The 26,123-nt window shown below is 43.9% G+C and overlaps 1 protein-coding gene and 1 pseudogene across 2 annotated transcripts in view; one reads left to right on the plus strand and one right to left on the minus strand.

The window, feature by feature from the left end:
• Positions 1 to 26,123, plus strand: part of STX1A (syntaxin 1A) — a 195,784-nt gene that overhangs the window by 129,878 nt on the left and 39,783 nt on the right. The gene's annotated exons all lie outside the window — the stretch shown is intronic.
• LOC120929999 lies at positions 25,438 to 25,555 on the minus strand (annotated as a pseudogene).

A 26,123-nucleotide genomic window follows, 5' to 3' on the forward strand; every position in this document is an offset into this window, starting at 1 on the left:
ACCTTGGTTGACACATTGGTCATATTCACCTTGAACTTTAGAGGATCTCGGATGGACCTAAGCCTGAGGATTAGACTTTCTCTGATCAGCTTAACAATTTCTTGGACACTTGCTATTACACCGTTACTTCACTTCCTTAAAAGATCGGCCCCCCCCTTTTTTTTTTGCAGGGGGATGTCCCCACCTTGATTTTGGGGTCCCTCCCTCCTCGATTCTCTCAGAGGGGAGGACGGGGGGACTTTCGGGTCGGACCTAGATCCGACCGAACTGGGTCTTGACTTACTTGATTCCTTTCAGTTACTGTTTTTGAAAATTGTTTCATGCATTTTTTCAGGGGCGCCTGGCTGGGGTGGGCCCCATGTACCTCCGCCTTTCCCTCAGACTCCAGAAGGTCTCTGGGGGCGAGGTCGCTTGTTCCCTCCTGGAGCAAGCTTGACTTGTTCTACCTTGGTAGAAGTTCTCGAGGGGCGTCTCCCAACCCCCCCCCCGAATGTATTTTCGCTTTTTTTACCTATTCTCCTTTAGTTGGATTGGGAGACCTTCCTTTCACCTCTTTTTCTCTTTCGATTCTGTTCTTTCCTTTTCTGTTCCTTGCCTTTCCCACATGTGCCTAACCTTTCAATATTTTACAGCTTGCATTACCTACGAACAAAGGGTGTTCACCTGGCTGCCTGATGTCTATCCTGACAGCTGGCAGGTTTGGGAGAGTGGAAGACATCTAAGGGTGAGTGGAGGTGGAGACAGACACAGTGACTTTTCGAATCCCCATAGCTGATCACGTACAGAGCTCCCTCAAAATAGCTACACATAATGTTCAGGGCCTGAACTCCCCCGTCAAAAGACGAAAGATCTTTGATAGTTACAAAGCACTCGGACTTGACATCCTCATGATACAAGAGACCCACTTTCCTGGGCGGTACAGTCCCAAATTTGTCCACTCTCATTTTCCCCTTTTCTATTTGGCTAATGCTGAGAATAAAACTAAAGGGGTTGCAATCTTTCTCTCCAAATCCTGCAACTTTGAATATCTCTCTGACTTCAAAGACCCAGAGGGAAGGTTTATATTGGTTAAGGGCAAAATTGAGGGTCATCTTTACTCCCTGGTCTCATACTATTCTCCCAACAAAGGGCAAGACAAGTTTTTCCAACTAATCTTGGATACTGTAACCCCCCTTATGGAAGGCACAGTCATTTGGGGGGGGGATTCCAATGTGGCTTTTGACCAAGGTTTGGACAAATCCAAACCTCCATCTGCCCAACTTACTAGACCCACTAGGGTCAGCCTGAAAATTGCCAAATTACTCCATGACAGGGGGATGACGGATGTCTGGCGGGAGTCTAATGCTTCAAAGAGAGACTACACCCATTACTCTCACCCGCATAATACCTATGCCAGGATTGACCATATTTTAATTCCTTCATTTGTCCTTCCGGCAGTGATCAAGGCCCAAATCAGAGACACGGTCCTGTCTGACCACTCCATGGTCATCATGTCCATACGCACTATAGCCGGTATGGCAAAGAGTGGACATTGGCGGCTAAACGAGTCCATTCTCTCCAATCCAACCACAACAACAGAAATCAATAAAGCTCTTCAAGAATATTTCACAATTAACAATGTTGAGGATATCTCCGCAGAGACCCTATGGGCAGCCCATAAAGCTTGTATTAGAGGTAAAATTATTCAGATCTCCACACGAATCAAAAGAGAACACGAAGCGGACGTTGTGCGATTGGAGAGGTCATACAGGACCCTAAGGGCACAACACAAAAAGAAACCGTCTTTAGCCTTACTAGAGAATATTGACAAGCTGAGACTAGAACTTAATTTAGTTCTCACAACAAAAGCGGAGAGATCTCTCCGCTGGAGTGGCAATAAGTTTTACACCCAAAAAGAAAAGATAGGTCAGATGTTAGCGACCAAATTGTCCCCTAAAACAAGGTTGCATTCCTTGCCCAAGATACGCATAGCGGGTCAAGAACCTACGGCCAATCCAAAAAAGATTCTGGAAGCATTTCAAACATTCTATTCTAACCTGTATAGTGCTCCTCCACAGCTTCCCAGGGACTCGATCGACGATTTCCTGGACAGCCTATCCATCCCATCCTTAGACACAGAACATAGAGACAGGTTGGAAGCACCTTTTTCGGTTGAGGAGGTGGCGACAGTAATCAAGGGCCTCCGTAAGGGTTCAGCCCCAGGCCCAGATGGTCTATCAGTCCCCTATTATAAAACATTTGCAGATACCCTAGTCCCACATATGACAAACTTTTTTAATTTCAAGACTCAAGGCTCCCCCTTGGGTACACAACTGAATACTGCATACATTACGGTTATTCCAAAACCGGAGAAAAATCTAGAAGAAGTTTGTAATTACCGCCCCATATCCCTGATAAATAATGACCTAAAAATTCTTACAAAAATTCTAGCTGTCCGCATCTCCTCTTTCATTGGTAAATATATTCACAAGGACCAAGTTGGGTTTATCCCAGGTCGACAAGGCCCAGATCAAGTGAGAAGGGCAGTAGACATTGTCTCAATCTTGCAATCCAACTGGGACAGAGGTCCGAAACAACAAGGCTTTCTCCTAGCACTTGATCTGCAGAAGGCCTTTGATTCTGTGTCCTGGCAATATCTCCTCCCCCTACTAGAGCGATGGGGCTTTGGCCCGAGATTCCTGGGGGTGATACAAGCTCTCTATTCCAACCCCAAGGCCCTAATCCGAATCCAAGGGTACTATTCTTCCCCAATAGACATAGCTAGGGGTACCAGACAGGGATGCCCTCTCTCCCCAATCATTTTTGCAATGGCAATTGAAACCCTGGCAATAGCTATCCGACAGAACCCTGACATTTTGGGTGTATCATGCGGAGATCAAACTCATAAATGTGGGCTCTTTGCCGATGATTTACTATTATTTCTAACCTCTCCCATTACTTCCTTACCAAACCTCTACAGGGTAATTTCAGAATTCTCTAAAATCTCTGGGCTTCAGGTTAATTATGCCAAATCACAAGCCTTGAATGTGTCCCTCCCACCTTCCACAGTATCCCTCCTCCAACAGTCATTCAAATTTGAATGGTGTCCCTCATCCATCACATATCTAGGGATTTCCTTAACAGCGCGTACAGAATCCCTATACACAAACAATTATCCTCCCCTATACCGAAAACTTACAGCAGACATGAATAACTGGGCCAAATATGAACTTTCCTGGCTAGGCAGAATTAACTCTATAAAGATGACCTTGCTTCCTAGAATCTTATATCTATTTCGCTCCCTTCCCATCCCCATCAGAAAAGACCAGTTGCAGTCTTTACAAAGCAAAATACTCAAATTCATTTGGGGCAAGTCAGGTTAGAGAATCCCCCAAAACACCCTATATAACCATAGGAAAAGAGGGGGGCTGGGATTACCGCATCTATATAAGTACTTCTTAGCCGCCAGGCTGGCTCAACTATCAGTAGTTTACTCCAAATTTGATAAACCGGACTGGGTCCACATAGAGAAACAGGCTGTCCCCCATCTTTCCCTAGAATACTTACTTTGGTGCCCCCAAAAGAGAAGACCACCCATTTTGTCCCCCTCCCTCTCTCAATCTTACGCCCTTTGGGATAGAATCCGTCACCTTCCAGCCCTGGTTTCGAAAGCGCAACCTCTAGCCAATATATTTCAAAACCCAAATTTTCCACCTGGAATGGACAATAAGGCCTTCAGTTGGTGGTTGGACAAGGGCCTGTACCGCATAGGACACTATTTCACAACCAAGGGCCCTCTTACCCTAGACCAGTGTTTAACCAAGTTGGATCTCCCTGACACTGAAAAATTCAGATTCAGACAGATATCACAATTCCTACACACTCTATGGACGGAGAGCCCTCTACCCCCCAAATTCACAGACTACGAGCTCTGGTGCGGGCAGGCCATGGGACAAAGGGGAGGGATATCTGTCATCTACTCTTCCCTCACTCGCCCGACCGAGAAGTCTTCCTACATGATGGCATGGGAGGCCGACCTCCAACTTGAATGGGATCTGGAGACCTGGCAAGCGGCTTGCTTTGATTCATTTCAGGGTATCTTAAATACTTCCTTGATGGAAGCAAACTTAAAAGTTCTCATGAGGTGGTATATGACTCCCGCTAGACTTGCGGCCATCTACCCATCATCAGATCCCAGTTGTTTTAGAGGATGCCAACTCCTGGGTTCGATGGTGCATGTCTGGTGGGAATGCCCCCGAATTAGACCAGTCTGGAAGAAGATTTTTAACCTCATCTACACAGTCACTAAATGCTCGGTCCCCAGGTCAGCATCTGTTGCTCTCCTAAACGCTCGGATTCCGGGTATATCCAAGCCCAATCAGAAGCTGATCCGATTTATGCTCCTCGGGGCTAAAATTACCATCGCTAGGGCTTGGAAACAACCCAGGGTTTCCATTAAAGCGGTAAACCGCAAGATTTTGTGGATCATGATGCAGGAAAAGCTGGCCAGCATCCTATCTAACACGAAACAAAAATTTGAAGCTGTATGGGAACCATGGGCGTCCCACTGTGGTTTATCTCTAGATACTGGGGTACACCCTGGGCAACCTGCATCCTCCAGCTCTAGTTAGGCACATGCTCCCTTCCCTTTCTTTTTCTCTTCCCCCCACTTCTCTTTCTCTTTCCTACCTCTTATCCTTTTAAGATAGTTGTTTGACTTAAGGGTAATGTTTTATATTAGTTTTTTTATAAAAAAACAATTTGGCAACACTATAGGCCTAATTGAATTCGTAAGTACGAGCTAGAAGTGCACTGAAGTCAAATTCGAACCCACTAATTTTCTTACGTATGCTTTTATTGGAGGGGGTGGATTGGGGGGGGGGCCTGGCCGGGGCACAGAATGATCCCATTAGGGGTGCCCGGGACAGGTAGGACTCCCCTGAGCGAGTGACTACTATATTCATTTTTTTTCCTCCCCTTCCCCTGTTAGCAAGCTCGTATATTTCCTTTAATCAGCCTACAATCGGGCAATATGAAGTCGGTTGAGGCCTTGTTGCTGACATTTTGTCTTATTTGTTGAATGTTTTGATGTTGTAGACACGGCCTTTGGTCATACTGTAATTGTATTCTATATTTGGAAAAATAAAAATCTATTGAAAGTAAAAAATGTAAAAAAATAAATAAAAAAAAAATGATGTGTGACAGTTGTTCAGTGCAGTAACACTGAAGCTGGCCATTCACAGGGGGAATTTCATCTGGTTCTTGATAAATCGGCGGAATTTTGCCAAGTGGATACCCTTTTGGCAACTATCCTGCCTGACAACGTTCAACTGAAATATTGATGGAGTTCGAAAATTGCCAGCTGAATCCAGTTCAAGGCACTGTTTGTGTATTTTGACAGCCAGCTGTCAAAACCAGTGGTGTCTGGTGGTATATTTTTTGGGGGGAGGCAGCAAACAATGCCCTCCCCCCAGGTCAGTCAGGTCACCAGCCCCGCACTTACCCCATCTAGGTCACAGGCAGCACTTCCCCCGGGCGGCGGCTTCCTCCTCTGCATCACGGTGGCTTCTGCCGTGCGTCTTCTCCTAGGCGGCCAATAGGATCGCTTCTCCTCTCAGCCAATCGGGTGACGGGTCTCAAGGCCCGCATACTAATGGACCGGGACATAGTTGTGCTCAGCCTATTGCATTAGAGTGTGCACCCCAAAGCTCAAACACACATACATGTGTATGTGTGTACATGTATATTGTCCCGGTAAATTAATCTCCCTGCTGGCACAGTGAAGCAAGTTAGCACTTTTCTTATGGGTGGGTAGGAGGGAGATTTTTCCCATCTCCCCACTGGCACACAGAGCAATAATGCTAATGTGCACTAGAGGATTAGGGTGTGGGCCGGGAGGAGAATCAGGAAGATAATAGCGAATATTAGTTTGCTATTGTCACACAACTAGGTGGGCTCGGGGGGCAATGCTCACCCTTTTTTGAAGCCAAAAAAAGCCTCAAGCTCTAATCACACACTTCCGGGCACATTGATTGGGGGGCGCACCTGTGCTTCGTATGGATAGGCCGCCACAGTTGCTGTAGGGGGAGATTAATCTATACAGCTTAATGGGAAAAAAAATGTGTATAGCCTGCACATTCTTATGTGTGGCAGCCCTTGCTGCCCCCCTGAAAAGCGATCTACATTGGCTATATATTTCCTCCTCACAACCTCTTGTATCCCTGAAAATGCCGAGCCACTGCACTTCAACTGTGTACATTTCAGAGCTGTCTCATTCACTTGAATGGGTCTCATTTGGCAGCGGTATTGCCCCCCTCAATGAGACATGTCATCTCAGTTTTGACGCAGCATGTGTACAGCCCTGAGCGGCTGCATGCCCTTGTTTAAGTGGGTGGTCAGGGGAGCTAAAACCTTGGTTCAGCTGCCTAGTTTTACTGTCCTCTGGTCGCCCGTGTGAATCTAAGGCTGCGTCATGATGTGGTCCTAGGAAGCGGGTCCATGACAGTCTAAACTCAGGAGCAGTTTATTGAATAATGCTGGCTGTCATTTACCCAAAAGACTGGGGACATCTAGTGGTGGAAAATAATAATTGCTCTTGATGGCTTCTAGTTGAAAGTCAGTATTGCAGAAAAAGCTTTTTTTTTAAATGTTAACTATTAGTAATACTATTATTATTAGTTATTCCTTATAATTTTTTAGCCAGAGTCCAGCTTTAATCACTGGGAGAACAGCGCCCTAACATGAAGCATAGATATTTATAGTGAATTCTGTTTTATTGAAGAGTCATTTCCTGGCTTTCTTCGATGCTGTTCCCATCTGAGCACCGAAAGCCACGCGTCAGAAAGACCTGTGGTGTTCAAGGTGCCGTTTCAGTGCGATAATAAGGTATCCTTAGAGGATCATTGTATTCTTTCTAAAGCGCCCCCCAACTGTTCCATGCAGCCTTTTGGGAATGCACACACACACATGTAACTGGCAAGATCTCGCCCGAGCCATTGAATAAATGCTCTAGTTCTCATACAGTATGTCGTAATCATCCCCAGCACTGTTAAAGCACTCAGATGTGAACAAACCTTGAAAATGTCTGCAGCTGATGCCAAACATGTTGCACATGAATGCTTGTTTCATGTTAGAACTAGTGATGCTTGATCAGTCAAGGGGGGTTGATTTACTAAAGGAGTAGAAGAGGCTGTTCACTTAGCAAAGTGAATGTTTACTCAGCTTGGTCAATAAACTGTATAGAATGTTAGTTATTCAATCATGTGCAACCAAATTATCCACTTTTTTTTTTTTTTTACATTTCCAAGTGAACACAGCTTCTGCTTGTTTATGTAGCTAAGTGAACATTCACTTTGCAAAGGGAACATGCCCTTCTCCTTTATTATTATTAGTGTGCATGCAGTAGAGTATGGCAGATTGTTGCCCCGGGTTTTTTGGCCATACATGTGTGGTTATATTACACCATGGTATTCATTCACTTTTTCCCCAGTGGACGTGCGTACATATCGCTCTGACGTATATTATACTCGGTCTCCTGGTGCTTTACTCCCAATCATAAAAGGCAGTGAATTGAGTTTATTGGAGCTGTGCCAATGACTGTCATTATTAGCAATTAAAGCAGGATAATTGTTTCATTGTAAGGCACCCTGTATTTGTATGAGACTCAGAGGTGAAGAAGCACTGTGCCCCTCCTGCTCACGTGGGAGAATATTATTACGGTACATGTAAAAGGCCTTCTAGCTGCCAGTTTTAAAGCAAAATGATCTCTTTAGGCCTCTGCCCTCACACAGCCATGCCATTCTAAGGGCTCATTCACACATGTGGCTATACTGCCGTCCCGCTAAGAACCAGTCCGCAGCAGATCGCTTTTTAGAGGGCATTTGGCAGGTGGTGAGGAGGCGATATGTTGACTCCTTACCGCCTGCTTTAACCCTCAAAATATGGGCCCACTGCACCACAACCGTGTGCATAGCATGTGGTTGCAGAGCGGCCCTATTCACTTGAATGGGTTGCATTTGGCAACAGTACCACCTGCCAAAAGCAGAATACTGTTTAATTTTACTGTGACCACTATACTTTTTATTGTTTACAGCCCTGAGCAGCTGCATGCATTGGCTTAGGTTGGCAGGCAATTAGGGGCATACAGCTACAATTTCATGGACAATTGGGGGCATACAGCTTCATTCACATGAGTAATTAGGGGTATACGGCTTAACTCGCATGGGTAATTAGGGGATTACAGCTTCATTTACACGGGTGATTAGGGGTATAAAGCTTTATTTACATGTGCGATTATGGACCAAGTGCTTCATTCACATGGGTGGTTAGGGACCTACAGGTTCATTCACATGGGTGGGTAGGAGTATACAGCTTCATTTACATGGGTGATTAGGGATACAGTGCTTCATTTTCATGGGTGATTAGGACACAGTGCTTCATTTACATGGGTGATTAGGGACACAGTGCTTCGTTCACATGGGTGGTTAGGAGTATACAGCTTCATTTACATTGGCTATTAGGGACACAGTGCTTCATTCACATGGGTGATTAGGGACCTAGAGCTTCACTCAAGGACATTCACAGAGATTGTCCAGTAGCCACTTTGTTATCTTGGCTGTGTGCTTAGGGTCGTTGTCCTGTTGGAAGAATAATCATGGCTCCATTCTGAGGTCCACAGCGCTCTAAAGTAGGTTTTCATCAAGGAATTGCTGCATTCATCTTTCCCTCGATCCTGACTAGTCTCCCAGTTCCTGCCACTGAAAAACATCCCACAGCATGATGCTGCCACCACCATGCTTCACTGTAGGAAAGTATTGGCCAGGTGATGATCAGTGCCTGGTTTCCTCCAGACATGTCACTTGCCATTCAGGCCATAGAGTTCAATCTTTGTTTCATCAGAGCAGAGAATTTTGTTTCCTATAAGGATACTAAGAGTCCTTCAGGTGCCTTTTGGCACAGGTTGTCATTTGTCTTTTACTGAGGAGTGGCTTCAGTCTGGTCATTCTACCATACAGACCTGATTGGTGGAGTGCTGCAGAAATTGTTGTTTTTCTGGAAGGTTCTCCTCTCTCCAAAGAGAAATGCTGGAGCTCTTTCAGAGTTACTGTTGGATTCTTGGTCACTTCCCTGACTTAGGCCCTTCTCCCACGATTGCTCAGTTGGTCATCTCAATAATGATCAGTGAAAACAGGATGCACCTGAGCTCAATTTTGAGAGTCATGCTAAAGGCTGCAAATACTTACACCGCTCCTCCCCTGGCCAATACCATCTACAGTGAAGCATGGTGGTGGCAGCAGCATGCTGTGTGGATGTTTTTTCAGCGGCAGGAACTGGGAAACTAGTCAGGATATAGGAAAGATAAATGCAGAAGTGTACAGAGACATCCTTGATAAAAACCTACTTCAGAGAACTCTGGAAAATGCTGTGAATGTCTTTGAGTGGCCCAGCCTGTGGCAGGCGCAGCACTATGAGCTGTGGCATTAGAAGAATTTTGATTTCTCTGATCTTTTAGTCCAAACAAGACTATCTGTTACTCTATAATTCCTCTAGCGGTGTTCTATGGAAGCTGTAGGTTTAAAGAGCACACCAAACTCTGGAGATGACTTCTTTATTAACTTCAGCTTTTCTTCATATATAACACTGACAATTTCGCAGCAGGCAGTCCATGTACAAACACGTGTTGAATAAAGTATAACAAATGGCGGTTCAACTGTTCAATCTTGTCATTCTGCATAAAATGGTAGATATATTTCTTTCTTCAGTATCTGTACTCTCACTTTAAGGCCCCTTTCACACTGGGGCGGGAGGTGCGGTGGCGGTATAGCGCCACTAAAAATAACGGCGCTATACCGTCGGACTTGCCGTGGGATTCGGCCGCTAGCGATGCGGTATTAACCCCCGCTAGCGGCCGAAAAAAGTTAATACCGCCTGCAATGCGCCTCTGCAGAGGCGCATTGCGGGCGGTATTACCGCGGTTTCCCATTGTTTTAAATGGGAAGGAGCGGTATACACACCGCTCCTCTCACCGCTCCAAAGATGCTGCTTCCAGAAGATTTTTTTCTCTCCTGCCAGCACATTGCCTCAGTGTGAAAGCCCTCGGGCTTTCACATTGAGATTGCTGGGCAGGAGTTTTTCAGGCAATATTTAGGCACTATTTTTAGCGCTATAGCGCCTGAAAAACTCCTCAGTGTGAAAGGAGCCTTAGTTATTTAAACACTTTATGATCTCTCTGAGGCTTAATCAATAGTTTTACTCGCTCTATATTGCTTTTTGCAGTTTGCACATTTGTTTGCTTGTTTGACTATTTGAAATTTGCTGTTTGCTGGAACGTTTGCTATTGCAGTTTGACCATTTGCTGTGATGTTTGGTGGAACTAGAAGTGAAAACATAACTAGTTAGTATACAGTTCTAATCACACTAATAACAATAGGAACATATATAACTGTATTTAATACCTATTTTGGCCACTTGCTTCCATAAAACAGAACTCTGAATGAATGTGTGTCTGTTCGGTTCCTTTCTCTCTGGTGTAATGAATTCTATCAGTGTGCTAGGGAACTTTCCAGACAGAATGAGTGTAAGGCTGGCTGTGATTGGCCAAGACTCCTGCTCAGTGTGAGATTGGCTGTGATTGGCCAAGATTCCTTCTGAATAACAAAAGCTTAACTCTATGCTTTCTGGTTTCAATTCTGCTGTGTCATTGAGCTTACCTTACAGTCCCACAACAAATCTTAAAAGGCATATTCTCTCTTTTTGCTTCTGGGAACACAATATACAACAGTTACATGACATCTATATATAAAGTCACAGTGAATAACTCTGCTTTTATCTCTCGCATATGAACTGTATTAATTATTAGCAGGTCTAGATGTACGTGCATGTAAGTCACATTAGCAACCTAGGACAGATCTTAGCTGGCCAGCTACACAGCCAGAGCCCAGACTTGAACCCGAATGAACATCTCTGGAGAGATCTGAAAATGGCTGTCCATTTTCCTCGACAGAATCCATCAAGAAACTTGGTGGCAGAGCTCTTTTGCAGAGGAAACTGGTCGAGGAACTCGATGAGAAAAAAAGAGAACAAGTCTCTTTTTCCTCGACGGGAGTCTCAATTTCCTTGTCGTGTTCCTCGTCGGGCTGGTTTTCGACAAGAAACACGTTCGTGTGTATGCTAAGAAACCCGCGCATGCTCAGAATAAAGTATGGGACGGGAGCGCACCTTCGGTAAAAGTAGCGTTTGTAATGGAGATAGCACATTTGTCACGCTGTAACAGTCTGAAAAGTGCAAATTGTCTCTTACCAAACTTTTACCTAACACGCAGTAACATGAGATTAGCAAAAGCCGTTGTATGTGTTCTACGTCACCGCGTTTGAGAACGAGGAGATTTGGTTTTGACAGTGTGTACGCAAAGAAAGCTTGTCAAGTTTCTCGACAAGCCTAACAAGGAACCTGTTTCATTTATGACGAGTTCCTCGGTCGTGTGTACGAGGCCTCAGAGGCCCTGCCAAGAAAAATGGTGGGAGAAACTGCCCAAAAATAGGTGTGCCAAGCTTGTAAAATCATACTTAAAAAGTCTTGAGGCTGAAACTGGTGCCAAAGGTGCTTCAACAAAGTAACTAGCAAAGGCTGCGAATACTTAAAGAGGGAGTTCACACTAAAAAAAAATGTAACCTTAGATTGAGGCTCATTTTGTCTAGGGGAATCGGCTAGTTTTTTTAAAATCGAAGCTGTACCTACCGTTTTAGAGAGCGATCTTCTCCGCCGCTTCCGGGTATGGTCTTCGGGACTGGGCGTTCCTATTTTGATTGACAGTCTTCTGACAGGCTTCCGACAGTCGCATCCATCGTGTCACGAGTAGCCGAAAGAAGCCGAACGTCGGTGCGGCTCTATACGACGCCTGCGCACCGACGTTCGGCTACTTTCGGAAAATCGTGACGCGATAGATGCGACCGGCGGAAGACTGTCAATCAAGAAGGAGCGCCCAGTCCCGCAGCCCATACCCGGAAGCGGCGGAGAAGATCGCGCTCTAAAACGGTAAGTACAGCTTTGATTTAAAAAAAATTAGCCGATTCCCCTTGACAAAATGAGCATCAATCTAAGGTTAAAAATTGTCATTTCCGGGTGAACCTCCACTTTAAGTACATTTACATGATTTTTTTAAATTTTTAATACATTTTCAAAGATTTCAAACAAACTTCTTTCACATTGTCATTATGGGGTATTTGTGGAATTTTGAGGAAAATAATGAATGTAATCCATTTTGGAATAAGGCTGTAAAATGTGGAAAAAGTAAAGCGCTGTGAACACTTTCCGGATGCACTGTACATGTATCTTAAAAGATTTCCTAAAGCTGCAGTTGTTCAGAATCAGGTACATCTGATCCTTTATATACAACCAGATTCACGGAAAAGCCTTGAAAGTTTAACAAAGCAAACGCAGGAAAGCTGAAAATAATATACTAAACTGTCGCATAAATAAATCCGTATTTTTTTCCTGCATTTTGAAGTAATAGGATATATATATGTGACATGTGTCGTTCTCTATTTCTGCATCTACATGACTGCATATCAGTTCTGTACTGCCACAAATTGCTGTCACCCTGCCGCTCTCCCTGCTTCAGGATTATCTCTGACAGAACAGTTGCTGTTTATTTCTTTTAAGAGACATCAAAACATATTTTTGTTTTATCCTAAAAGCATGCATGGAAATGCCAGAAGAGGATTCCACGCAGCCAGGCTTGGGGATGAGTGTACACGGAGTGGGGGGGGGGACGTGTGCAATGTCAGGGAAGAGGTGGGTGTTCCCTATACTGGCTGGTGGCGGAGGCTTTGTGTGTGTGTATATGAATCATGACTTTGTACAGGTGGCAGCTGCTGAACATGTCACTGGGAGGTTGTGACTCACTGCGGGAGGCCCGACATTACTGTATAGGCACCCAGCTGCTACAAAGCTTCCTACGCAGCGCCGCTGGGCCGTGCAGCGTCATCTCTCTCAGGGACAATCTGCAGGCCTTGAAAATGTTGCTGAGCCAAGATACGTCTGGCTGGATGCAAAGGGTTCGAAAAAAGACGCCTTGACAAGAAAAAGTTCGCTCTGCTAATCTGAAATGGCTTCTGTGTACCAGTCATGTGTTGTGTTAAGGATGCGCATGAATAAATCCTTTTTTTTTTATGTTATTGTTTTATGTATTTTGTATTTTTATGTGTGTTTCACGATGTGATTGTGATGGAGCAAAAATTTTAATAAAGAGAGATTGAAAAAAAAAAAGGATGCACAAGAAAATCATTTCTTTGCAGACCCTCAGCACAAATGATTATGTACAGAATATAATGTAATTAGTACAATTTGCGTCTTATTTTCCTTCACTAAATAATTTGTATGCACTGTGCTTATCTTTAAAAATTGTATTGCGATGCACTGGCTCCCCCTATCTTCCTGTGCATGCACCTCAAGTATGGGTGCAGTTCCACCTGCTACAGCCGTGGGGAGCTGCTGTCCATCACAAGGGGTTGTGGGCAGTGCAGAGGGAGTAGGTCCATCCCTCTTGACACGTCCTGTTGTCGACTAACCAGATAAACAAGCTGTTGCACCGTGCATCAGTTTGTCATCTGGTAGTATAGCAGGTTAAAGTGAACCTCAAGGCTAGGTTTCCATTTTTGCGACCCCAAAGTTGTGCGATTTACAGTGCAACTTTGCAATGCGATTTTTTTTTTATTGCATGGGACTGGTGAGAACCATGGGAGAACAAGTCGCACCGAAGTCGGAACAAAGTAGTACAAAAACTTTTTTTAGCCTGCACCAATTAGAACGGAAACCATTGAAATACATGGATTTTGACTTGTTATGCGACTTGACATGTGTCAAGTCGCACAACAACTCACAGTAGTGGAAACAGAGCCTCAGTAATTTTTCCATCTATTAAATACTCTGCTCTTGTTGTTTTAACTTTGAATAAAAAAATCTGCCAGTAAATACCCTATACAGTCCACTTCCTGTTTCTTGTCTGGTCATTAGCCTAGGCTTATGACATCATGCACAGCTCTCTCTCTCTTTCTCTTTTATGAGAGTATGCCAGGAAGGAAGGGGGATGTGTCATAAGACGGCCAATGAGAGCTGCAGAGCTGGAGGTGTGCCTCTGTGTCTGTGTAAATCCAGGAAGTGAATAGGCAGCTGCTTCAGCTGCCCACAGTTAAAATGGCTGCAGCCAGACTTGGTGGAGGGACATTTCTGCAGCATAATTGGCAAGTACAGAATCACAATATATATAAAATAATATGCAAAGTGGTTGGAGGGAAGCTTCAGAGTGGCAAAGATATTTTTTATTAAAAATGATGTGAGTTGACTGCAGTTCCTCTTTCACAACGCTGCTGTTCTGCTGTTACATAGGGAGCCACTTGGGCAGCGCTGCCACCCTTAAACAGGCAATGGAGAGAAAAGGTTTACCAGGAGGATCAAACCTTTTTTTTTTTTGTTCTTTTTAGGATCACGTAAGTTTAAAGAAGGGAAAGTTAAGGGAAGATTTTGAAAATAACCTAATGTGGAATAAATGCAAGGAAAAGGAACAGTTAAAGCAATTTTTAACCATTTCCCGACCGGCTCCTGTATGTAAATGGTGGCAGAATGGCTGTGCTGCCTGAATTGTCATGTGTGTATATATACTGCGGCTGCTTTAAGAGCCATAGCAGGCGTGCGCTGCTCGCAGGGGACCCAATGAGCGTGGCCGGTGGGCGTGATTCCTGCCGGCCACTCGCGATTCCTACGAAGTAGGAAGAACCCCTCACAGTTAGAACACACCAGGGGAACACACATTCAACCCTGTAAATGCCCCCTAGTGTTAACCCCTTCCCTACCAGTGACACTTACACAGTAATCAGTAGCTATTTTATGCTCCGAACGCTGTATAAATGTCAACGGTCCCAAAATATTTACAAAAGTGACTGATTTGTCCGCTGCAATGTCCTGATTAAAAATCACGAATCACCACCATTGTTAGTAAAACAATAAAACATGCCTAAAATCTATCCCCTATTTTGTAGACGTTATAACTTTTGCGCAAACCACTCAATATACGCTTATTACATTTTTTTTTTTTTTTTTTTTTTACAAAAAATATGTAGAAGAATATATATTGGCCTAAACTGAGGAAAACATATTTTTTTTGTTTTAAATTTGGATATTTATTATAGCAAAAAGTAAAAAATATTGTTTCGTTTTTTTCAAAATTGTTGCTCTTTTGTTTATAGTGCAAAAAAAAATCCTGCAGAGATGATCAAATACCACCAAAAGCTCTATTTGTGGGGAAAAAAAGGACGTTATTTACAAATACATTTCTGAAAAGTGTGGCATGCATTTGTATTCCACCCCCCTGATTCAATACTTTGTAGAACCACCTCTCACTGCAATTACAGCTGCAGGTCATATGTCTCTACATACAGTGACATTTTTGCCCATTCTTCTTTGCAAAATATCTCAAGCTCTGTCAGATTGGATGGAGAGCGTCTGTGAACAGCAATTTTCAAGTCACAGATTCTCAATTAGATTTAGGTCTGGACTTTGACTGGGCCATTCTAATGCATGAATATGCTTTGTTCTAAACCATTCCATTGTCGCTTTGGCTGTATGTTTAGGGTTATTGTCCTGCTGGAAGGTGAACCTCCGCCCCAGTCTCAAATCTTTTGCAGTCGCTAACAGGTTTTCTTTTAAAATTGCCCTGTAGTTGGCTCCATCGATTTTCCCATCAACTCTGGTCTGCTTCCCTGTCCCTGCTGAAGAAAAGCATCCTCAAATCATTATGCTGCCACCACCATGTTTCACAGTGGGAATGGTGTGTTCATTGAGATATGCAGTATTAGTTTTCTGCCAAACATAGGCCATAAAAAATAAAATTTTGGTCTCCTTTGACCAGAGCACCTTCTTCCACATGGTTGCTGTGTCTCCCACATGGCTTCTCACAAACTGAAAACGGGATTTCTTATGGCTTTCTTTCAATAATGGCTTTCTTGCCACGCTTCCATAAAGTGCACATAATAAACAGAAATACCCCTGTGCACAACGTGTGATCTAGACACACTGGGCTGGATTCAGATACAATGGTGCATCTATCCGCCCGGCGTAACGTATCTCAGATACGTTACGCCGCTGTAACTTTGGGCGCAAGTTCTGTATTCAGAAAGAACTTGCGTCCTTAGTTACGGCGACGTAGCGTATGTGTGGCGGCGTAAGCCCGCCTAAGTCAAATGGGGATGTTGGGGGCGTGTTTTATTTAAATTTGACTTGACCCCGCGCTTTTGACGTATTTTTTGAACGGCGCATGCGCCGTCCGTAAAATATCCCAGTGTGCATTGCTCTAAAGTACGCCGCAAGGACGTATTGATTCAACGTGTACGTAAATGACGTACAGCCCTATTCGCGAACGACTTACGCAAACAACGTAAAATTTCAAAACTCGGCGCGGGAACGATGGCCATACTTAACATTAGCTACGCCTCATATAGCAGGGGTAACTATACGCCGAAAAAAGCCTAACGTAAACAACGTAAAAAATTGCGCCAGCGGGACGTACATTTCTGAATTGGCGTAAATACCTATTTAGCATATTCCTTGCGTAACTATACGGAAGCGCCACCTAGCGGCCAGCGTGATTATGCAGCCTAAGATACTTACACCAGTCGGATCTTAGGGATATCTATGCGTAACTGATTCTCTGAATCAGGCGCATAGATACGACCTCCCGCACTCAGAGATACGACGGCGTATCTGAATCTGGCCCACAAAAAAAGTTTTACACAATAATGTGCTGCTGCTGAAATTTAAAGTGTTCCTCACACCCTAAGTGATTTATTCCAAAATGACTGCACTCTCTTGAGAATAAAAATGACAAATGTGATCTAGGACAATAATTTTTTTTTATAGATTCTGAGGGATACATTCTGATGTGTCAAACAGTTGGACTCCTCTCACGATTCAATTGGACTAATGTATGCAATCCTGAAAAACTCCAGAGATAGTGCTCAAGAATAAAACCAATAAACCATCATAGTGCTTTCCATATTAAAACCACACTTTTATTAAAACACAAAGATGAAAATACACTCACAATGCAATGTGCACAGAAACCGGTGTACCACAGGTTAAAAGCATGTATAATTCCCTAGGGGTGGAGCCGGTGACATAAGACATTTTTTACTGGAGAGTAGGGCGGAAAGTTGATGCTAATAATAAGAGACAGTACACCTGGATTTTTTCTTTACACTATAGCTTAGATCTTATTTTTTGATTGTTCTTTATCACATTTTTAGTAGATTATGAATTTAAAAGTGCAGCGTTGTGTCATTTTAAATAAATCACTTGGGAAACTAAGGCTACTTTCACATTGGGGTGGGGTGGGCTGCTTGTTTTAGCGGCACTTTAACGTAATTTTAGCTGCGCTTTTCCGCCACTAGCTACTTTTAACCCCCCGCTATCATCGGTAGAAAGGGTTGTGGTATACACCGCTCCCACATTGCCCCAAAGTTGCTGCTTGCAGGACTTTTTTTTTCCCGTCCTGCAAGTGCACCGCCCCAGTGTGAAAGCACTGGGGAAGCATGAGAGGTGCTATTTTTAGCGCTAAAACGCCTGAAAAGTGCCCCAGTGTGAAAAGGGTCTAAGGTTGAATCTTGTCCAGGTTTTCTTGGCCACCTTGGCAGTGTAGAATCTGACCCAGTCCTTTAATTGGGTGCATTGGTAAGAATGTCTTCCTTAGTCCCCTTTCACAATTATACAACTTGTCCCACGATTTTGGACTGCAAAATCACATGACAAGTCATTCTCCATGTTTTTCAATGACTTTCAGTCCCTGCACTACTTTGGTCCAAATTCCATGCGAGTTGATGTCCTTAGGCCTCAATGTTAAACCCTCAAGCAGCATGCAAATCGTACCTGAATAATATATACACGATTTTTAGTACGACTTTGTAAGCACAAGCAGCTTTTTGACCCTTGTCCACCCAATCCTTTCAACATAGTAGCCCCTCCCAAGCACATTTTTCCACCACACCTCCACTTCCTGGTTATTCCCTCAGGAACAATGTGCTCCAAACAGCCTGAAAAAAGATGTCCTTGTTCTTGTCCTCCGCTTCTCCTCCTCTTCTTCCTCATGCTCTACTACTGCTGCAGCAGCAATGACAACTGCTGTGGCAATATATTGAGTAGCAAACATTTTCTGTCACAACACACCACACCACAACAACCAGGAAGCAAACAGGAACTGGAAACAATATGGCAGGAAAAGGAATTACCTCACACCATGTATGTTTTCATTGGTTAATGCCAAAGTTGTGGCAAAGTAGTACTGATCCATAATCGCGGCAAAGTCGCACGACTTTGATGTCGTACAAGTGTGAAAGGGCCTTATGTCTGCAAAAGGCCATCATCACTGCTGTGTACTACAATCTGATTTTTTTTTTTAAGCAGGAATGTCTTCTGCCCTCTAAATAGAAGTTGGATTTCCTCCAGTATCTTATTAATAACATTGTCCTTGATTTCTGATATATTTTGCTGAATGATTTCCATTTCCTAAAATATTTATTAAAACACTGAGTTTTAGTCTGGTCTGTAGAGCTTTGTTTAATAGTAAGCACTGAATTATTTAACTGCTTAACGACCGCCGCATGTATATGTACGTCCACAGAATGGCACGTACAGGAATATGGGCGTACATGTACGTCCCCACCTTTCCGCGGGTCGGGGGTCAGATCGGGTCCTCCCCCCCCCCGGTACATGCGGTGGTCGGAAACCCGCGGGGAGCGATCCGGGACGAGGGCGCGGCTATTCGTTTTTAGCCGCCCCCTCGCGATCGCTCCCCGGAGCTGAAGAACGGGGAGAGCCATATGTAAACACGGCTTCCCCGTGCTTCACTGTGGCGGCTGCATCAATCGTGTCATCCCTTTTATAGGGAAACACGATCGATGACGTCAGACCTACAGCCACACCCCCCCTACAGTTGTAAACACACACTAGGTGAAACATAACTCCTTCAGCGCCCCCTGTGGTTAACTCCCAAACTGCAACTGTCATTTTCACAATAAACAATGCAATTTAAATGCATTTTTTGCTGTGAAAATGACAATGGTCCCAAAAATGAGTCAAAATTGTCTGAAGTGTCCGCCATAATGTCGCAGTCACGAAAAAAATCGCTGATCGCCGCCATTAGTAGTAAAAAAAAAAATAATAAAAATGCAATAAAACTATCCCCTATTTTGTAAACGCTATACATTGTGCGCAAACCAATCGATAAACGCTTATTGTGATTTTTTTTACCAAAAATAGGTAGAAGAATACGTATCGGCCTAAACTGAGGAAAAAAAAATTATATATGTTTTTGGGGGATATTTATTATAGCAAAAAGTTAAAAATATTGCATTTTTTTCAAAATTGTCGCTCTATTTTTGTTTATAGCGCAAAAAATAAAAACTGCAGAGGTGATCAAATACCACCAAAAGAAAGCTCTATTTGTGGGAAAAAAAGGACGTCAATTTTGTTTGGGAGCCACGTCGCACAACCGTGCAATTGTCTGTTAAAGCGACACAGTGCCGAATCGCAAAACCTGGCCTGGGCATTTAGCTGCCTAAAGGTTCGGGGCTTAAGTGGTTAATGTTCCAGCTCAAAATTTTTAAATTAAAATCTCTCCATTGCTTTGTCCTTCTACGTCACAATTGGTCTCTCCCTTTTCCTTCAGAGCTTTATTCATTTAACCATCAATTTTTTACTACTGATATTTCTTTGCAAGTCCCCACCAAGTACATAACCTTTCCCTTTCTCATAGATTTCTCTCATTATACGTTTCAAAGCTTTCTCGCTATATCTCCAAGTCTTTTTTGATGGAAGTGAGGCGACTGTCAATTTCATTGCCACTGTAGTGTTTGCAGATAATTATGCTTTTCTAGTAATAAATTACTATGTGACTCAGAGACTGAGTGACAGAACGTCATTGGTGCAAGTAGTTGAAGTACATTCTGGTTTCTAAGTATGAGGTAGACTTGAAATGTGAACTGGCTGTATATTAAAGCATGTTTGTAAATGACCAGTTTCCATCGATGGAATTCTACGGCCTTTAGAGGTTGTGTATCAACACATGTAATTTAGATGGAGGCTTCTTCTTTACCTAAACCTTCTCTATCTGTCCGAAGTGAAAATACTTACCTTAGAAGAAGTAGACAGGGAAAACTTTGATGAAGATCTGGAGGCAGTTTTAGAGGAGGCCATAGATTTCTCTCAAGCCTCCCACACACATGATGTACGTAAACCTGCCAATGTAGATATGCTCCCTTCTGCTGTGCACAAAAGCCTCAGTATATTTGCACTTGATTTGTATCAGTCTTGTCAGGGTGCTCTGGGTACTAAGAGACCTACAATGTCCTAAAAGACATTTCCTATTTTTGAACAAAGAATGGTCTGTTTATGATGATTGGGTTTCTTCTAAAAAAGTTCTCCCCCCTGTTAGGCCTCGTACACACGACCAAGTTTCTCGGCAAAAACCAGCAAGAAACTTGCTGGGATTTTTTTTTTGCCGAGGAAACCGGTCGTGTGTACATTTTTCGACAAGGAAACTGTCGAGGATCCCGTCGAGCCAAAAAGAGAGCATGTCTTCTTTTTCCTCCAAACTTGCCTTGTCGAGTTCCTCGACAGCCTAACAAGGAACTCGACGAGGAAAACGATGTGTTTCGCCCGTCGAGTTCCTCGGTCGTGTGTACGAGGCTTTAGAATCATTGCTGGGCTTAATCTAGTGGAAAAAGAATTCACTTTTATGGTGCCTATAGAAGATGTGCCCTCATGACAATATCAAATGTTCTTTCCAGGTCCTCCTCCTATTTACGTGCATAAGGTGGTTTATCTAAACCAGGGTAAATAGAAATGTGGGAATATATAGAAGATATTATACCTCTTAAATGAGGGTCTTTCAGGCATGCTGATTCAAAAATCGTAATTTGGGATAGAGAGATATCAGTGTTTAACAAAGGTGTGTAAAATTTTTTGATTTGGAGGTATCTAAAAAGTTCAGAATTTGGTAAGTTATAGGTGTCACAAAGGGTAGGAAATGTGTGAAAGGATGTTGAAGAAGTTAGGTTACTAAGCCGCGTAATGTTCAATAAGTTCCAGAACTTAAATGATTTGATATGCTGGGTAGAAAGCTGGGTTTTTGAGAAATTACAAAAGAGGGTTGTGAGAAGATTGTAGCTGGTGCTTAAATCTAAGTTTGTCCCATAAAGATGAAAAATATTTAGTGATGGGGTTACGTAGGGTTTTGCGTTTCTTGGGGAGGAGCCAGGCGGGGGATATTTTAATCTCTCACAGTTCAGGGAACCTGGTCACCCACCCAGGGATGTAAAGCTCTCTAACAACAGAGATCAACAGAGCTCAGAGTATTAAAATTGACTCTGCACCATTGGACCCCCTCCTCCAGGGACACTCGGTAAGGGTGCATCTAAACAATGGCACTGCAGTGACCTACATCAAAAATGGGGGGGGGGGGGGGCAGGATTGGACATTGGAAGGTGGATTTACTCATCACTGCCTGGACCATGGGGAATGATTCCTTCATCCTGAGATCTTCAATCCCCTATGTCAGAAACTGGGGACCTAATGTGGGTATCCTAGCCTCCAGGTTCTACAACAACTTACCCCCTGTTTGTGACCAGGATCAAGGATCATCTCACACTGACAAAGAATACTATGGTAAATCCATGGACTCTGTTCAGGCTCATATATTCTTCCTCGACTCCTTTGCAAAATAGAGGAAGAAAACAAACCAGTGATTATCTTTCCACAGACCTTGCCCGGAAGAACTTTGTACAAAAACGTACTCAGACTTCTAGGAGGCAACCCCTGGCCTCTCCTTAACAGTCCAGACCTGCTGTCTGAAGGCCCCCTGTACCACCCTGCTTCTCAGGCACTGCCTTTAACAGTATGGCTGTTGAAACACAGAGTATATCTGACTAGGTCGTTTCTAAATACCTTCATATCTTGGGATACAGTACACGAAAAGGGCCACCTCCCTCTCTGTTTCTGTGTTACTTGCTATAAACTGACGTGTCCCAAAGTGGGTAGGGATATAAGGTTACGCCCAAGGGGGGCATGTCCAGAAGGTTTGCCAATGTCCAGTCACCTGAAGGTAGCAGCCTATAACCCAGGGTCTTTTAATATCCAACCTGTGCCCTTTACTCTACTCCAAGATATTGAATTTACCAATATATATTTTTCATTTACAGTTTATTGAGCAGCATGTGCAACAAGTTGATTCAGTAGTCAGGGCCACCATTTGAAATTATGGGGCCCCATACAGTCTACCTGACAGGCCCATCCTCCGGTATCTCCACATAGACATTAACGCCACTCAGTTTTTCCTTCTACATCCACCCCTATGCTTGGTGTCACCTCATACACCATATAGGGCTGCTGTAAGCACAAAGGCTGGGAGCTACCCCAGTTGTCTCTGTCCACACAGCCCAGAGCTCACTGCCTTGTGCCTGGACTCCAGGCCCTTGGCCCCTGGCCCCTGAAAAGCAAGATAAATGTGACTGATGTTTGGCCCCTGTCTCCCTGAGAATACTCATGATTGTGAAGAATAATGCATTTTCTGGGACAATCTCACCCAACTATGCATCAGTGATTGTGCTGTGAAGTGTCCAATAGGAAGGGAAGGCAAGTGAGGCTGACACTGCACTGTTCTCTAGCACTCTGCTGGAATGATGAGGCACTGGGGGCTGCCCACAAGCAGCTCATGCTGGGCCTGGGTACCCCTGCCAACCTAATAGGGTCCAGGCCCAGGGGTCCTACCAACAGTAGTAAATGCAGCATCTGAATATTTCCTCAGGGACATTGTATTCCCATTGTTCCATGGATTTTCAGATTTTTTTATTTTATATTTTTTTCTGTTGTGGCCAGTGGATTACTTAGGTCACCCTAATTGAGCGTGGCTCACATTACATAGTTACATTCTCTTTAATTAGTGTTAAACTTCTATTTAGTAGTAAACATGCTGGCTCATCTTTGCTGAGATAAATCTAGGTTTGCTGCCAGCAGCAAACAATGTGAAATCACCTAAAAATTTTCCTTTATACAATATTAGATTTCATATGACTGAACTAAAACAAAATTATCATGCATGGTCAACTTTCATCATAAAGAAGGTAGAAACTGCAGGATCTATAAGCCTGATTGGCGTTTCTCTGTGTTTTTCAGTAGAAATATCACCATATCTTTGAGTGAGACATTCATGCTCACAAGTTTTTTTTAATATATATATATATATATATATATATATATATAGCAAGGTAATTTTGTGCATTAGTAAGGAAGGAGAGAGTAGTTTAGTGCTTTATGACCTGACTATATATATCATTTTTATTTGCTTATTTATTTTAATCTGGGGTAGTGCAAAAACCTGAAACGGACAAACCATTAAAGAGGAAGTAAACCCTCCATTCAAAAACGAATAAAAATCCTGCAAGACAAAGGCATAATTAGCCCTAATGCATAGCATACTAGCTGATTATGTTTTACTTACCTCCGATCAAAGCCCCGTAGCGGTCCACGTCTCCCCCTCCGGCCGCTAACATGTTGTCCCGGAGTGACTTCCGGGTCTCGCAGCTCCGGGACTGTGAATGGCCGGAACTGCGAGGAAGTCACTCCTGCGCATTCGCACAATAACGCCACAGTACAACTGAAGTAACGGCACATAGTGCCATTGCTTCAGTTGGCTTAAGTGCACATATGACGTCGGCACATGCAAATACAGGGCTATCTCCTAACCATGCAGGTTTAGGAGATATCCTTGTTAGCTACAGGTAAGCCTTATTATAGGCTTACCTGTAACCAGGGGCGGACTGACCATTCAAGCACTCGGGCACTACCCGAGGGCCCCATGCCACTAGGGGGCCCCATCAGGGTGTATGTGTATACTGTGTGCATATATTGTGTGTGTATACTGTGTGTCTGTGTGTGTGTATACTGTGTGTCTGTGTGTGTATACTGTATGTGTGTGTGTGTGTGTGTATACTGTGTTGCCCCATAATCTATTGCCTGGGGGCCCCATAATCTCCTATTGCCCAGGGGCCCGTGAGGTGTCAGTCCGCCCCTGCCTGTGACATTAAGTTGTAAACGAGGGTTTACAACCACTTTAACAAAAAACGTGCAAGTGAAACGCACACTAAAAAGTGCACTTAACGGTGTGTTTTCGACCTCTCCCTGATACCTTGGGGCGCAATGCTCCTGACAGGGACATGAGGTACTACTGGTCTGCCTAGCCAGAAGGCCTGGCAGACCCCGTTGTTTTAGATCAGCCGAAGCTAACCTTCGAATACTGGGTGGAGGGGCTCTCACGAAGAGAGACCCCCCCCCAAGGGCAGGGGAAGAAGGAACCAAAAGGCCACACATCCGTCTCCTAGATGTCAGGGCTAGCCCAAGGACTCATAGGGGCAGATCCACAAAGAAATTACGCCGGCGTATCTATTGATACGCCGCGTAATTTCAAATTTTGCGCGTCGTATCTTTGTTTTGTATCCTCAAAACAAGATACGACGGCATCTCGGCTAGATCCGACAGGCGTACGTCTTAGTACGCCGTCGGATCTAAGCTGCAATTTTTCGCCGGCCGCTAGGTGGCGTTTCCGTCGAATTCCGCGTCGAGTATGCAAATTAGCTAGTTACGGCGATCCACGAACGTACGACCGGCCGGCGCATTTTTTCACATCGTTTGCGTTCGGCTTTTTCCGTTAGTTAAAGCTGCTGTTATGAGGCATACTCAATGTTAAGTATGGCCGTCGTTCCCGCGTACAATTTTGAATTTTTTACGTCGTTTGCGTAAGTCGTTTGCGAATAGGCATTTGCGTAGAATGCCGTCACCGTCGTGAGCATTGGCTTGTTCCGAGTTAATTTCGAGCATGCGCACTGGTATACCCCCACGGACGGCGCATGCGCAGTTAAAAAAAAACGTTGTTACGTCGGGTCACAAGGTATTAACATAAAACACGCCCCCATCACATCCATTTGAATTCCGCGCCCTTACGCCGCTAAAGATACACTACGCCGCCTTAACTTACTGTGCAAATTCTTTGAGGATTCGAAAAAAAAGTACAAAGTTACGGCGGCGTAGTGTATCTTAGATACGCTGCGCCCGGCGCAAAGGTACGTGGATCTGCCCCATATACTTCATCTTAGTGAGAAAAAAAAACACAATCACAAAAGTGAAAGTGTAAAAAACAGTGGAGAAAAATGAATTAAAATAAATAAGTGGTCGTGCATGTGCACTGGCCGGGCCCTGAGGCCTAGAAGACAAAAATGGCCAGACAAGGTAAATCCACTTAAATCAGGAGGAACTGTGCCCATCCAGTTTTCCTGGGGGAATTACTCCCGTCCCCTGACAGCCTGTGGGTGCCCCAGTTTCTGTTCCAGCCGGTACTAGTCTTCAGATCCTCCATAACTGCAGGGGTACGATACAGTCAATCATCCTCACCATAAGGAATAACGGCGTAGCACCCCTACTGGACACTGATAAGAACAGATACTACACTTGATCTTAGCCAAAAGGCAAAGGCAAAACTTTTTTTTAACTTTTGATTAGAGTGGAGATGGATTAGAACAACGGTCAGTTTTAATTGCTGTATTTGTCCCCATTAGAGAGATTAACCCTCTCCATTTGTCCTGTTACTATTAATATTGAAAGTAAAAGAAAATCCCACATTTTGCGTTGTCCTCAGAAAAGTAATAGAGGGGAAATCTTCCAATGGGCACACTAGTTCTGGTGACCGGGGGGGGGGGGGGGGCCCCCCCAAGGAATTCCCTTAATTTGCCTTAAATTTGCAATGGACACTCTACCCAAAATGAAAAAAAAAGAGTTTGCTGGGCATCTCATCCAAGATGGTGGGTGCCCAGTGCCAGTCTCAGCTTTTAAATGTCTACACAAGGGAGTCTGATACATTAATACGTTAAATGCACATATAATCTTATCTTGAAATGAATGGTTTGGGCGACAGGGACACTTAAAAAAGATATAGCAGCATGTCATAAGCCCAGGCATTACGGGCCAGATTCACGTAGAATCGCGGCAGCGTAACGTATCGTAGATACGTTACACCGCCGCAAGTTTTCATCTCAAGTGCCTGATTCACA

Source organism: Rana temporaria, chromosome 2 (genome assembly GCF_905171775.1).
Source record: "Rana temporaria chromosome 2, aRanTem1.1, whole genome shotgun sequence".
Lineage (NCBI taxonomy): Eukaryota > Metazoa > Chordata > Amphibia > Anura > Ranidae > Rana > Rana temporaria.